The sequence below is a fragment of the Ornithorhynchus anatinus genome, chromosome X2 (assembly GCF_004115215.2).
Source record: "Ornithorhynchus anatinus isolate Pmale09 chromosome X2, mOrnAna1.pri.v4, whole genome shotgun sequence".
NCBI lineage: Eukaryota > Metazoa > Chordata > Mammalia > Monotremata > Ornithorhynchidae > Ornithorhynchus > Ornithorhynchus anatinus.
In genome coordinates, this window is record NC_041750.1 from 257264 (window position 1) to 271948 (window position 14685).

The 14685-nt window shown below is 52.5% G+C and overlaps 1 long non-coding RNA gene across 3 annotated transcripts; it reads right to left on the minus strand.

Moving 5' to 3' along the window:
• Nucleotides 1-3441: 3441 nt before the first annotated feature.
• On the minus strand, nt 3442-8543 carry LOC114807337. Of its 3 annotated transcripts, none has more exons than XR_003755379.2 (4): nt 8374-8543; nt 5191-5310; nt 4657-4780; nt 3442-4537 (listed from the first exon to the last, which is right to left on the minus strand). It is a non-coding gene; the product is annotated as an uncharacterized LOC114807337 (long non-coding RNA). The 3 variants fall into 3 exon arrangements; XR_003755381.2 differs by lacking the exon at nt 5191-5310 and adding an exon at nt 5515-5619; XR_003755382.2 differs by lacking the exon at nt 5191-5310 and having other exon boundaries at nt 8374-8530.
• Between the last annotated feature and the right edge of the window lie 6142 nt (nt 8544-14685).

The window sequence follows — 14685 nt, forward strand, 5'->3', positions numbered from 1 at the left end:
CTCCTTTGTTCAGAAGCGGCTGCTGCAGGCCCCGCACTCTTAACCACCTCGGGCTCGGAGAGCTCCGCGTCAGCCAATCATCAGCGAGCACCGCCTCGGTGAGCCCCGCGTCGACCAATCAGCGAGCGCCGTCTCGCAGAGCTCCGCGTCGGCCAATCAGCGAGCGCCGTCTCGCAGAGCTCCGCGTTGGCCAATCAGCGAGCGCCGAGCTCCGCGTCAGCCAATCAACGAGCGCCTCCTCGCCCCTCCCGGCCCCGCCCACGACACTCCTGCAGGCTCGCGCGCGGGCGCGCGCTCCCCGGCGCCCGAGTGACAAGGGAGCGAAAGGGCGAGCACGTGCCGCCCCGCGCGACCTCATTGGTTGGGGCCGGCCAGGGAAGGGCGAGGGGGGAGGGGCGCCGAACAACAGGCGCGCGGCGGGTTGACACGCGCCAGGAGGCGGGGAGGGGGGGGAGGGGCGGCAAAGGCGGGACTGCGCAGGCGCGGCGGTTACGGCGCCCCCTCCCCCCCGCCCCCAGCCAGCGCGCGACGAGCGGCCTGGGGTCACGCGGTCCTGGGTTCTAATTCTGACACTTGCCTGCCGGGGGTCACTTCCCTCCTCTTGACCTCAGTTACCTCATCTGTGAAATGGGGATTGAGGCAGGGACTGTATGAGCCCGTCATGGGGCAGGGATGGTCTATCTGTTGCCGAATTGTCCATTCCAAGCGCTTAGTACAGTGCCCTGCACATAGTAAACGCTCAATAAATACTATTGAATGAATGAAGGAATTAAACCCAATTTGCTTGTATCCACCCCAGCCCTTAGTAGAGTGTCTGACACAAGAGTAAGCACTTATTATAATAATCATTACTGTTATTATTAACCACAGGCCCAAGGCAGTGATGACTATCACCCTGCTCCTCCCCCGCTCCCCCAACCCTGAGTCTTCTAATAATAATGTTGGTATTTGTTAAGCGCTTACCATGTGCCAAGCACTGTTCTAAGCGCTGGGATAGATACAGGGTAATCAGGTTGTCCCACGCGAGGCTCCCAGTCTTAATCCCCCTTTTACAGATGAGGGAACTGAGGCACTGAGAAGTGAAGTGACTTGCCCCACGTCACACAGCCGAGAAGCGGGGGAGCAGGGATTAGAACCCATGACCTCTGACTCCCAAGCCCAGGCTCTTTCCCCCAAGTCACACTCCTTCTCTAAAGTGCTTGACATGTAGTAAGCACTTAATATAATAATTATTATTAACCAGGGGCCCCAACAGTGATGACCATCACCCTGCTCCTCCCCTGCTCCCCCAACACTGAGTCTCTGAATGAGAGTTTGTCTGTTTTCTCATTTTTTTACGGTATTTGTTAAGTGCTTACTACCTGCCAGGCTCTGTACTAAGTGCTGGGGTAGAAACAATGTAACCAGGTTGGACACAGTCCTTGGATCGCAAGGGGCATTCAACGATTCCATCTCCAGCCTATGGCCTACAAGCTCAAGAGCCGGGAACATACTTCATCTCTCCAGCCCAGGCAGGGGCTGGGGGCGGTCCCACGCCGGCCTGGCCCTCTGTACCCTTAGGAGGGGTGCCAGCTCAGGTGGGACTTTTCCCCCACTCGAACTCAGAGCCCCAAGGGCCAGGAGGATGACACGAGCCCAGAAATTCTGCGCACGGGACCATCCTCCAACCCTGGGGGGGGGGTCCCGCGGCCAACAGAGCGGGAGCTGCTAAAATGAGAGCAAGGGTCTGCTATCCCCATCTCATCTGATCTTGGAGAAGCAGTATGGCTTAGTGAATAGAGCATGGGCCTGGGAGCCCGAAGGACCTGGGTTCTAATCCCTGCTCTGCCACATGTGTATTGTGTGACCTTAGGCAAATCACTTAACTTCTCTGGTTCTCAGTTACCTCATCTGTAAAATGGGGATTTGGAGCTGGGGTGACAGGAACTGTGTGCAACCTGATTAACTTGTATCTACCCCAGTGCTTAAAACAGTATTTCAGTTGCATTCACTGAGCCCTTACTGTGTGCAGAGCATTGGCCTAAGCGCTTAGCACATGGTGTAGTGGATAGAGCACGGGCCTGGCCCTCAGAAGGTCACGGGCTCTATTCCCAGCTCCGCCCCTTGTCTGTTGTGTGATCTTGGGCAAGTTACTTCATTCCTCTGGGCCTCAGTTACCTCATCTGTAAAAGGGGGATTGAGACTGTGAGCCCCATGTGGGACAGGGACTGTGTCCAACCTGATCTGCTTGTATCCAGCCCACCGCTTAGTACAGTGCCTGGCACATAGTTAAGCATTTAAGAAGTACCATAATTATTACTTGGCACATCATAAGCACTTAACATGCACCCATCTTATTATCATCTACCTGCCACCTCCCTCTACCCACAATTTATTAAGTGATGGTGTGTGGGAGTGCACACACCTGAGGCAACAGCAATCACACTGGTGGATGGGGAGGGAAGAGAGCAGCAGCTGCTGCTTCCTACTGGTATTTGTTAATCAAGCATCTCTGAGCACTTAGTCCTCAGGGTCCTTGGGCTCTTAGGAGAAAACACCACAACAACAGACACATTCCCTCCCTCCAACAAGGTTACAGTCTATCCGGGGAGACACACAATATATATTATAGATAGGTACATAAATGCTGTGGGGCTGGGTAAAACAGAAGCGAGTGGGGAAAAGAGGAAATGAGGGCTTAGAAAAGCCATCTTAGAGATGAGCCTTCAATAAAACTTTGAAAGTGGGGGACAGTCAGTGCCTGTCCGATATGAGGAGGGAGGGCTTGCGAGACCAAAAGTGAGGATGTGGTTGAGAGGTCGGCGATGAGAGGGACAAGATCAGAGCACAGTGAGAAGGTTGGCATTAGAGGAGCTAAGTGTGGGGCTAGCAAGATGAGGTAGGAGAGGGCAAGAGGATGTACTGCTTTAAAGCTGCTGCTGAAGAGTTTCTGTTTGAGGGGCAACTTGAATGAGCAAAAAAGGGACCAAAAATGTTTGTAGAAAAATGTTCCGGGCAACAGCATGAAGAGTGGACTGGAGTCAGGGGAGCAGAAGGCAGGGACAGGATGAGTTCGTGGATTAACATGATAGCAGTTTAGATGGAGAAAATAGGACAAATTTTAACAACAGATGTTGAAGCAACAGGATTTAGTGGAAGACAGAACATGTGAACTGAAAGAGAGTCAAGGATAATACCAGGCTTCCAGGCTTCTGAGAGAGAAAGGATGATGGTGCCATCTGAAGTGAAGGGAAAGTCAAAGGGAGGCTGGGATTTGGAGGGGAAGATAAAGAGTTCTGTTATGGACATGTTAAGTTTGAGGTGATGGCTGGACATCTAAGGAGCAATGTCTTGAAGACAGGAGGAAATGTGAGACTGTAATGTGAGAGAGATTAGGGTTTGAGATGTAGATTTAAGAATCAATTGCATAGAAATTGTAATAATCATATTTGAGCACTATAATAAACACTTGGGAGAGGACAGTACAATGGGCACCAAACACATTTCCTGCCTCCATTGAGTTTACAGGTTGGGGTGGAGCTGAGGGAAAGACAGAGAATATAAATTACAGATGTGTATTTAAGTGTTATGGGGCAGGGGAGAAAAACAGATTTTATTCCAAACCCACCATTAACTGTCACATAAAACTGGGCTCTAAAACATCAGCCCAGGGAAGGAAAAATGTTGGGGGGGGGGTACAAAAAGGGGGGAGGGGAAGGGAAATGAGAAGAGCAGCCTACACATCTCAAAACAGAATGGACTGGGGTCTTTGGGAAAGAATCTTTGACAGGCCTGTCATGGTGGGCCCACAGACAATGCTGTTCTTGAAAGGGGGTTCATTTTTCACTTTCCCCCCCAGTCTGCACATTGAGCCTAGTCTGGTCCCCTCCCACCCCGTTGCTCCTCCGGGCGGGATTACCTCATCCCCCACAAACACACGGTGACACATCACACACTGACCTGATCCTGGATCCCCATTCCCCAGGGCCCCCCCAAGCCCAGCAGTGACTGGTTGTCAGTGATAGGCAGAGGGCTCTGCAGACCGGGCCACGGGGAGGGTTCGGCCTGTCTATAGAATTGAGGGCCCCAGGCCTCACCCAGCCCCACAGTCGGGTCTGAAAACAGGCAGAGCTCTACCCCCTGGTTCCAGACCAGACTCCCTGCTGAGCGAGGGGCAGGCCCCCCTGCCTCCTTTCCTCACACATTTCCTCATCAGCCACAGGGGTTGTGCACGTACACACCATCACCTCCTCGAGGAGCTGCCAAAGCCAGTGCCTTGAACCCTACAGAAAATTGGACCCCAAAGCAAACAGCATTGTCCGGGGAGGTGGGAACGGGGGAGAAAGAGAAGCGGTCAAAGGGCAGGCATGGGGCTGGGATGGAGCCCTGGGCAAAGCAAGGTAATTGTCCAGTATTGTCCAGTCCTCATCCATGGGGAGACGCAGGCCTAGTAGTCCAGCCGGGCCCAATGTCCAGTGAGCAGTCGATCTCTCCTCCCTGGTCAGCAGCTCCTTCCCGTCCACCACCGAGTCACTCCACCATCTTCTACTCAGTTGTCCTGGGGACAGAATGGGCCAGCGGCCAAGAGGCTGTTTTAGCGCACCAGTGCTATCTGCCCACACTCTGCATGACACTGATCTACATACATAGACACACAACATGGAGACCAACACTCACCGTCACTGCTCTGACCTCCTTGGCAGTTGGAGAAGTTTCCAACATCTGTCCTGGAAGGGGGGCGGTGCAGGGGAGGGGCACCAGCCCCGGGCCTGATGACACAGCTAGCTCTAGAGAGCTTGTCCTAGCGTAGGGGGAGAGAAAGAGACCTGGGTGAGGGGTCCTGGTCCCCAGAGCAATGGGGATCTGGGAGCTGGCCACCCACCCTGGCTCTAGTCTCCAGGAATAGGACAAGGCAAGATCTGCCTCATTTCCTGCTCCCATCACCCCTCCACTTCCCTCACCCCCTGCAGGGTCACTCCCACCAGCACGACACGAGACGAGGAGGAGGAGGAGGAATGCGAGAGGTAGACAGAGACAAAAAGACAGTAAATTGTGGCCACCAATCATACACCCTGCAGGGGAAAGAGGAGGCCAGGGCCATGGTCACTTGGGTCGGCCCATCCCGGGCAGCCTCAGAGAGTAGATGGAGGGTGGACAATGGATCGGGCTGAGTTTGAGCATCCCCCTCCCACGGATCCCTAAAGGTCTTACCTAAGTTTCATGCAGGATTCACAGCTGCTTACTATTGTCCATTGGGCAGTGGGTGGAGGGAGCTCAGTCTCTTCAAACAAGGCCCTTAAGATGCGAGCCCCACGCGATGAACCTGATAAACTGGTATGTACACCCCCGCCCCTCCCCAGCGCTTAGAACAATACTTGACACATAGTAAGTGCTTAGCAAATACCATAAGATGAACAAACAAACCCTGGAGTCAGAAATGTGGGGCGTGGCAACATCCTAGAGATTATCAACCCCAGCTAAAAGTTTTTAGTTTGGCATCCTCAAGATTAAAGAAGCACTCAGTCGGTCACCTACCTCTTGCACTCAGAACCTGGGGGTGGCAGCTGCAGACAACAGAATCCTGAGGCAACGCAGAGGCACAGGCCCTGCCCTCCATGGTGGAAGGCATCAGTAAAATCTCTAGTAAGGCACATGCAGATATTCACATTATTCCTCTCTTGCCCCATCCACCCTGTCCTTCTGCCGGGACAACGCTACCCTTGGCAGGGCTCACAGTTAAGAGACTGACAGACCCCCAGACCCTACGCTCGTCAGAGCTCACAGCTAAAGGACAGATAGACCTCCAGACCCTACCCTCGTCAGGGCTCACAGCTAAAGGACAGATAGACCCCCAGACCCTGCCCTCGTCAGGGCTCACAACTAAAGGACAGATAGACCACCCAGACCCTGCCCTCGTCAGGGCTCACAACTAAAGGACAGAGACCCCCAGACCCTACCCTCGTCAGGGCTCACAGCTAAAGGACAGAGACCCCCAGACCCTGCCCTCGTCAGGGCTCACAGCTAAAGGACAGAGACCCCCAGACCCTGCCCTCGTCAGGGCTCACAGCTAAAGGAAAGATAGACCCCCAGACCCTGCCCTCGTCAGAGCTCACAACTCAAGAGCAGACAGACACCCAGATCCTGCCCTCGTCAGGGCTCACGGTTGATGGATGGACACGGCTCCGGACCCTGCCCGCGGCAAGGCTCACAGATGGACCCCTGCCTCTGCCAGGGCTCAAAAGCTGACGGACAGACAGATGGACCGACACCCGGAAGGGCCCACAGCTAGCCACCGAATGAACCTCTGGCCCTTGGCAGGGCTCACAGCTAACAGACGGATAGATGGACCGACGCTCAGATCCTGCTCTCAGCAGGGCTCACAGCTGACAGAAGAACAGAAGGACCAATCCCCAGACCCTGCCCTTGGCAAGGCTCGCAGCTGACGGACCGACGGATGGACCGACCCCTGGAGCCTGTCCTCGGCAAAGTAAATGGCTGAGGAACAACTTCCGGACCTTGCCTTCTATTCAGTTTAACAGAATTAGCAGGTAGGTTCCCTGCCCAAAGTGATTTTACAGCCTAGAATAGAACAAGAAAAAAAAATAGCCAACAATAGTAGTAATAGTAATAATATCTCAAGCATTTATTATGGACCAGCTACTGTACTAAGCCTTAGGGTGGATTCAAGCAAATCAGGTTGACAGTCTCCATCCCCTCTTTACAGATGAGAACTGAGGCCCAGAGAAATGACTTGCCCAAGGCCACACAGCAGATAGGTGGCAGAGGCTGCATTAGAACCCATGACCTTCTGAGGCCCAGGCCCATGCTTTATCCACTACCTCATACTGCTTTGTCCACATGATTTTATTAGGCAGCATAGCATAGTGGATAAAACAGAGACCTGGGCATCAGCAGGTCATGGGTTCTAATCCCTGCTCTGCCACTTAATATTGTTGGTATTTGTTAAGCACTTACTATGTGCAGAGCACTGTTCTAAGCGCTGGGGTAGATACAGGGTCATCAGGTTGTCCCACATGAGGCTCACAGTTAATCCCCATTTTACAGATGAGGTAACTGAGGCACAGAGAAGTGAAGGGACTTGCCCACAGTCACACATCTGACGAGTGACAGAGCCGGGAATCAAGCTCATGACCTCTGACTCCGAAGCCCAGGCTCTTTTCCGCTGAGCCACGCTACTTCCACTTGTCTACCATGTGGCCTTGGGGAAGTTGCTTCACTTCTCTGGGCCTTAGTTCCCTCATCTGTAGAGTGGGGATTAAGACTGTGAGCCCCATGAGGGACAGGGACTGTATCCAACCCAATGTGCTTGTATCCATCCCAGTGCTGAATACAATGTCTGGCACATAAGTGCTTAACAAAATACCATTATTATTATTATTTGAAGAGTAAGAAATGCAATCCCTGCCCTCCATGAGCTTAGTCTCATGAGGGACCTGGTTGAGATGAGGGGTAAGGGTCAGGGAAACTCCACTGACAGATGACACCTCATTGGACTTGAGGGAGGTGGTGTTGAGGGGCACCCATGGGTGGGTGGACACAGTGTGGCCCCAAACAGTTCTTACTGTGCCATCAGACTTGCAGCATTGTCTTCATCTTCTTGACTCTTGATCCTTGCTAAGCTCTGTTTAAGGAGAGCTACTTTTTCCTCATCTTCGGAGGGCCATCCTGGTTTCTCAGGAGCACAAGATCCAGTTTTCAGCTGAGATAGCGTGTTGACTGAGCCTTTGTTCAGCTGTGTCTTGAAGACATTTCACACACAGACACACTGACAGTGAACATGCCCCACACCTCAGAGACCCACATGCTTCCTGTGACCCCAAGCAGGATAGGCTACTTTATGTCTGCCACCATGACTCTCTGGCAACGCTAACCATTTACCCAGCAAGTTCAGTGCCCATCTCTAAGCCTCAGTTAACCCTCCCCAAAACTGCCCAATGCCAGCAGTCCCTACGCTCCCCCACCCCCAGCCCTCCTCCCCAACGCCGCAGACACTTCCCACCCTCCCCCAGCTCCCCATTTCCCAGACGCTGGACGACACCTCCCCTCCACCCTCAGTAATATCATCGACAGCCATCCCCACCACCCCAGTCGATCAACATCATAGCCACATCACAAACCCCACAGTTCAATAAACATCAAGCATTTAAATATTTCAGTCATCGCATAATAACACTTCCCCAGCATCCATTTAGTGTTCTATTGTACCCTCCCAAACGCTTAGCACAGTGCTTTGCACCCACTAAGCATTCAGTAAATGCAATTGAATGATTCCTCCCCCCTCCCGATATGTCATCAGCATAATAGCCCTCAGGTGTCGCAGAAAAGATAAGAAATGAGCCGGCCAACATGAGCAGCCAAAACTCCGGTACTCACCAGGCCGCAGACGGCCAAGCTCTGTCTCCTTCCTCCCGCAAAGTAAGCCAAGCTTTTGCCAGGGGCCTGATGTAGGGCAGGGAAGCTTCCAGAAACTTCCAGGGCCTTAAAGGTGTAGTGCTCTTGCCCCTAATCAGGATTCCTGGAAGACAGAGCAGGCTGTGACGACAGAGGCGGCTGAGGAGAAAACTCATACAGGTGTCAGGCATGAAGGATGATTGTCCAGAGAAACTCGTGCTTCCCCGACTTCTCAGGCCTGCTCAAATGAGCCTCGCTGTCCCCTCCAGGCTGCCCTGCCCTTTGCTTTCAAGTTATCTCTACAGAACAAACCCCCCGACACCGTTCCTGCCTGCCCCTTATGGTGTTTCTGGGCGGCACTGTCTGCTCTCCAGGCCTGGATTCGTTTCTCCAGACTCTGGCTGACCTTATTGAAGGCACATCATTTATACATTCATTCAGTAGTATTTATTGAGCGCTTACTAGGTGCAGAGCCCTGTACTAAGCGCTTGGAATGGATAAATCGGTAACAGAGAGAGACAGTCCCTGCCCTTTGATGGGCTTACAGTCTAATCGGGGGAGACAGACAGACAAGAGCAATGGCAATAAATAGAATCGAGGGGAAGAATATCTCATTAAAGCAATAACAAATAAATAGAATCAGGGTGATGTACATCTTATTAACAAAATAAAATAATAAAATAACATCTCCTCCAAGAGGCCTTCCCTGACTAAGGCCTTTCTTTTTCTTCCACTCCCTTCTGTGTCTCTCTGACTTGCTGTCTTTATTCATCCCCCCAACACACAGCCTCACAGCACTTATGTACATATCTGTAATTTATATTAATGTCTGTCTTTCCCTCTAGACCTTAAGCTCATTGTGGGCTGGGTATGTGTCTGATTATGGTTACATTGTACTCTCAAGTGCTTAGTACAGTGCTCTCTACACAGAGCACATGAGTATGCAGTATATGAGAAGCAGCATGGCCTAGGGGATACAGCCTGGATGTCAGAAGGTCACGAGTTCTAATCCCCACTCTGCCCCTTGTCAGCTGTGTGACTGTGAGCAAGTCACTTCACTTCTCTGTGCCTCAGTTCCCTCATCTGTAAAATGGGGATGAAGACTGTGAGCCTCACGTGGGACAACCTCGTTCCCCTGTACCTACCCCACCGCTTAGAACAGTGCTCTGCATGTAGTAAGTGCTTGATAAATACCAACATTTATTTATTTTACCCTAGTGCACAGAACAGTGCTTAACAGAACATGATAAGTGTATAACGAATACCATAAATACACTAAGCACTCAATAATTGCGAATGACTGACTACAATACAATAGATGTGGAAGACATGTTTCCTGCTCACAAGAAGCTTACAGTCTAGAACGGGGAGGTAGACATTAAAATAAATTTCAGATATGGATATAACGGCTGTGGGGCCGGGAGAGGGGTGAACAGCAAAGTGCTTAAAGGGAGCAGACCCTGGTATGTAGTAAGTGATGCAGAAGGAAGAGGAAAGACAGGGAAGTGAGTGTTTAGTAAGGGAAGACTTCTTGGACGAAATGCGATTTTAGGAAAGTTTTGAAGGTGGGGAGAGCAGTAGCCTGTCGGATATGAAGAGGAAAGGAGTACCAAGCAGAGGGAGGACGGAGCAGAGTAGATGGCAAGCTAGATGAGATCAAGATACAGTGAGTAGGGTGGGACTAGAGGAGCCAACTGTGCAGGTGGATTATATTGGAAATCAGCAAGGTAAGGTAAGAATCTGGAAGAGCTGATTGAATCCTTTAAAACAGATGGTAAGGAGTTTCTTTTCATGAGGAGCTCGATGAACAACCGTTGGAGGTTCTTGGGGGGGGACCCGGACTGAAATATTTATAGGAAAATGATTCTGACAGCAGCTTCGGCACAAGAATGGAGGAAGGGTGTTGTGGCGGTGACCTAGGGCTGAGGGGGTTGGTACAAGAATGGAAGATCAGCAGAGGAATTGGGGGAAGTGAGGGAGTTGAGTTCAGTGGAGAAGGTGACGTTGAAGGTATCAGTTCGTGTGTCGAGAGAAAGTAGGTTGGGTACGGAGACTCCGGGGACAGTCTTCACTAACTAGAAATGGTCTGGTTCGAGGGCCTGCGGGCCCAGAGAGAAGCCGCCCAGCTCCCGCACAGACGTAACGTCTCATCAGCCCTTGCTCCAAGTCCCAGAAGGGTAAGAAAACACCAGCAGTGTTAGGCCTTCTCTTTGCCCTGGGGAAAAACTGGAAGAGGGAAGGGAAGGAGGGAGAGTGTAATCTGTGGGTGGGTGGAAGAAAGATTGGAGGAATGGAGGGAGGAAGGGGAGAGGGGAAGGATGGGTGTTATGGGTAGGATGGAGGGAGGGAAAGAGGGAAGGGGAGGAGAAGAGAAAGCAGAGGGATATCAAAGGAGGGAGGGGGAGGAAGGGACCCCATCCCTGAGTGGCAGACCCCAAGTTGAGGATGGATTTTGGTAGGCAAACAGCTCTGCCCAGTGGCTCTAAGTTGGCACTGCACGATTGGAGGTTGGCAGTTCCAGAGTTGATTTTATTTTATTTTTTTGGTGGTATTTGTTAAACACTTACTATGCACCAGACACTGTATTAAGTACTGGGGTAGGTACAAGCTAATCAGGATGGACACAGCCCCTATCCCACAGGGGGCTCACAGTCTTAATGCCCATTTGACAGATGGGGTAACTGAGGCACAGAGAAGTGAAGTGACTTGCCCAAGGCCACTCAGCAGACAAGATCCTAAGGGGAAGGGGCCTCCAGGTGGGACTGGTGGGAAGGGAGATGCAGAAGCCTCCCAGAAACCCTGAGTCCTGTGGAAGCTCCACCCCAGGGCCAACAACAGGGCACTGTGCCCTGTCTGGAGGGTGGAGATAATGAATAATTATGGTATGTGTTAAGCCCTTACTCTGTGCCAGGTACTGTACTAAGGGCTGATGGACCGGCCAATCATTCATTTGTATTTATTGAGCACTTACTGTGTGCAGAGCACTGTACTAAGTGCTCGGGAGAGTACATTACAACAGTAAACAGTCACGATCTCTGCCCACAACGAGCTAATGTCCAGAGGACCCTGCTCTCATCCTGGCGGGGGGGGTGGGGTAAGTGTTTGTCTCTGTCTCCATCAGGATTGCTCCCTGTGCTCCAAGATGGCAACAGTAGAGAATCAGTCACTCAGCCTATCATATTTCCTGTATGGAGAGTGCTGTACTAAGCGCTTGGGAGAGTGTAGTATATCAAAACCAACACATTCCTTGCCCACAATGAGCTTACAGTCTAGAGGGGAAGATGGATATGAATATGGCTCAGTGGAAAGAACATGGGCTTGGGATTCAGAGGATGTGGGTTCTAATCCTGGCTCTATTTGTCTGCTGTGTGACCTTGGGCAAGCCACTTAACTTCTCTGTGCTTCAGTTACCTCACCTGTAAAATGAGGATTAAGACTGTGAGCCTCAGGTGGGACAACCCGATTACCTTGTATCTACCCCAGCGCTTAGAACAGTGCTTGGCCCAGAGTAAGCGCTTAACAAATACCATAAGTATATGTACATAGGTTCTAATCCTGGCTCTGCCTCTTGTCAGCTGTGTGACCTTAGGCAAGTCACATAACTTCTCTGAGCCTCAGCTTCCTCAGCTGTAAAATGGGGATTAAGACCACGAGCCTCATGTGAGACAGGGTCCGTGTCCAAGCCCATTTGCCTGTATCCACCCCAGCTCTTAGTACAGTGCCTGGCACATAGTAAGCGCTTAACAAATACCATGGTTATTATCACCTGGGCCGCTGAGAGGCAGATACAGAGACATTAAATGTGTGTGGTTTGATGCGTGTATATGTGTGTGAATCTCTGGGTGTCTGTATCTGTGTCTCCTTTGGTGTGTACGTGCTTGTGTGTATGTGTGCATGGTTAGTTGATTAGGTGTATGTTCCTGTGTCTGGGGGCGGATGGCAGCTTGTGGGGGTGGGGCCCAGTCCGGTCGGACCCTCATGAATCGCTCTGGACTGGTGAGACTCCCCCAACTCACAGCGTGGGCCTGGTCTCTGACCCCTGAGCCAGGATTACAGAGGGTGGGAAGGGGCTGAGGCACCTGAGGACTGCCCCCCAACCCCCAACAGGAGTCATTAGGGGACAGACAACCCCTCCTTATTGCCGGAGGACTGAGAACAGAGCCCCGACCGCTCTAGGCCTTGGGGTTCCCACCCGTACAATGGGCAGAGTACCTTCTCCTCCTCTTCCCTTTCCGTTCCTGCCCCCCCACGCCTCTTCTGCTGGGGGTGGGAGGGGGAGGATCCGGCTCTCACCAGGATCTTGCTGGGTGCCGGGGAAGGGGAGGGATTAGAGGAAGGGGGAGACCCTGGCCACTGCCCTGCACAATCAGGCCATTGTGCTGTGTTTGTGTCTGCTGGGCTGCACCCAGAGAGACACACACACACACACCCCCATTGTGTCTGACCCTGCTGGAGGGCAGGACAAGGGGCAGAGTCCTCTCTGCTGGGGCTGGGCCTGGGGACTGGAGCTGGGCCTGGGATGGAATGGGGGTGGGATCGGGCTGGGGCTCGTATGGGGCAGGGCTGACCTTGAACTGGGGGTGGGGCTGGGCTGGCTTTGAGTTGCCGCTAGGACCAGGCTGGGAGTAGGGTTTGGGGTGGGGTTGGCCTGGGGTAAGGCTGGTCTGGGACTGGGCTCTGAGAACAGCGCAGAAAACTGATGGAGGCCATAGTCCTGGCCTGGCTCTGGGACTCCTTTCTTCCTCCACGGGGCAACCTCTCCCTCAGCTCCCCCGACCTCCACCAGCCCTGCCTCCTCCAGGAAGCCTCAAAGCCAAGGCCAACAGAGTCGACTCTTTCCTACTTCTCCTTGACCCTTGGACCGCCTCCGACCCATTCCGATGCATTCTCCCAAGCCCTTAGGACAGTGTGTTGCACTGAGTAGGTTCTCAATAAAGGCCACTAATACTCTGACCTCCACCTTAATTCCTGGAGCTTGCTTTTAGATGGCACAAGAGCCACATCCTTCTGTAGAGCAAAGTGATAGATTCCACTATTTACTATATATACCACAGCCTCCAAGTTAGACGCCAAGACTCCCTAGGCCTGGAGTATGTAAGTTAATAACATCAGTAGTTAGATGCTAGAGACGGTAGAAATGAAATCTTGGTTTAACCACAGGCAAATGCTAACCTGGTCCTAGTCCTTAACTTAATTTGGGCTACGCCAATGCTGGCAGCTTCCACTTATCTCTGTGTGGAAGGACCTTTTCATGGCTGTAGTGGTCCCAGGTGAGCAGCTAATCCAGAAGTAATTGACAGCACTTGGATATGAGTCAGGAGGGAGTGCCACTGACCCTTCCCAGCTCCTCTCCCCCTGCCCTCCCTCCCTCCCCACACACACATCCTGAAGAAGGAAGAGGACGGTGGTACAGGGCAAATCCAGGAATAAAGTGGGCAGGGTGAACGTAAAATCACTGTCCCCCAACTCACGCCCAACTCCAGGGTGAGGGGCCCCCAGTGGAGCTGGACGGAGAATGGGGATAGAGAGAGAGGAGTCGGGGGTGTTGGATGGCTCATGCTGGTTTACTGAGTAGAGTCAGGGAAGGAGAGAAGAGAATCAAGGGTGTTGGGTGGTCCATGCTGGGTCACTGGGGGCAGGCAGGGATGGAGAGGGGCGAGTCGGGGGTGTTGGATGGTCGGTGTTGGGCCACTGGGGGAAAATCAGGGATGGAGAGGGGAGAGTCAGGGATGTTGCGTGATCCATCCCTAGCCATGAGGGTGGGTGTCCAAGAGAGCACCCAGGAGAGCATCCTGGGGCCCAGTTGGAGGCAGAGTCGTGGCGAGTGTGCTGTGGGGTTACCTGGCCTGGTGGCTGATCCTGTGATCCTTCTCCCAACCCCCCAACCTCTGTCCAAGTCCAGGACAGAGAAAGCAGAGCATAGCTTGATGGAGCAGAGTGGTGGGGGGAGCCCCAGTGTTGTGGGTGGGTGAGGGTCCCATGGGGAGGACCAGGTCCTGGCCTGCAGGACAGTGACACCTCTCCCTGTCCTCTCGCCTCCCCCAACCCACCACCCCCAAATCCCAAGTCAGGGCAAGGCCGGATGGGGACACATACATGTGAGGACAGGGTCGGACAAGGTTGTTTATTTCTTATAAAATATATTTCATATTGCAACTGTAAAAACATTACATTTCACATTTAAAAAATTTCTTTGAACAATAAAAATAATACTTGGAAGACAGTTGGGGCAGTAGCTGGAATCGTTCAACCTGATACCCACCCTGCCGCCCCCGGTCTCCCGGGGCGAGGAGG